Below are 1,120 nucleotides of genomic sequence, written 5' to 3' on the forward strand. Positions count from 1 at the left end.
ATTTTGTTAAAAAATAACAAGTGGATTTCTTATTTATTTTCTAGTGTTCGATAACAAGCAAAAATATTATTCCAAAAGTATTTATATATAATTTCGCAAAGCATCATGTGGGCGAAATGTAGTGGGGAGTAAGGGGTCGGGGTGGGATATAGTCAATGGGTGGGGTTTGCAGATGTTGGGTGGTTGGGGAAGAAACAATAAACTTGAAATGTCACTTCTGAAACTTTGTTTCCCTACTTTCATTAGGAAAATGATTTTCCTCCTATATTTTGAGAAGTTTGTTCTTCTAGGGAAAATATTTTTCAAAATATTTTGACCAAACAAACATTAAAAAAATAGAAAATCATTTTCCGAAAAATATTTTCCTTTACACTAAACACACTATAACCTCCCACCTTTTCTTGGACAAACAATACCTTTATCTTTCCTCTCAATTTCTCCATATGAATAATAAAATCTTAGGGTGTGTTCGGCTTCAACGGAAAATATTTTTAATTTTTTTCATATTTTGGTTGGTAAAAAACTTTATATATTGTTGTGAAGCTAACAGGCATTCAAATACACTTCCGCTTTTAATTTATTTGTTTGGTTTTAATTTAACACAAAGTATAAAAAAAAATTAAAAACTTTTGAATCTTACGATCTTAAACTAAAGATGTGTAGAATGTACCAAAATATCTTTTATTCTTGTGATTTTACACATCTCACGTGGAAAGTTAAAAATTAAATAATTACCAAAAAAGAAAAAAAATATTTTTTAAATAGACTAAAAAAAGTAAGACATACAAATCCAAAGGAATGAGATAATTTATCACTTAATTCCTAATTTGCCCCTTATTATTAATTATTGCCATTTTCCAAAGCATTGAATTTATTATATTCATAGAGTAATACACTAAAATTGACATTTTATTTATTGTTTCTTATTATATGAGATATAACTCACACTCCAAAAGCTGATATAAAAATAAAGAATAGCTCAAACCTTATAAGGAATCGAAAGTTCTTGTCCTTCACTAATATGAAATTCATTCAACCATCTATAAATTAATACATGAGATTAGTAACTGGAAAAATTAGACAAATTACAAGTTGTACATATTAAAAAATACAGATATCA

The sequence above is a fragment of the Solanum dulcamara genome, chromosome 1 (assembly GCF_947179165.1).
Source record: "Solanum dulcamara chromosome 1, daSolDulc1.2, whole genome shotgun sequence".
Taxonomy (NCBI): Eukaryota; Viridiplantae; Streptophyta; class Magnoliopsida; order Solanales; family Solanaceae; genus Solanum; species Solanum dulcamara.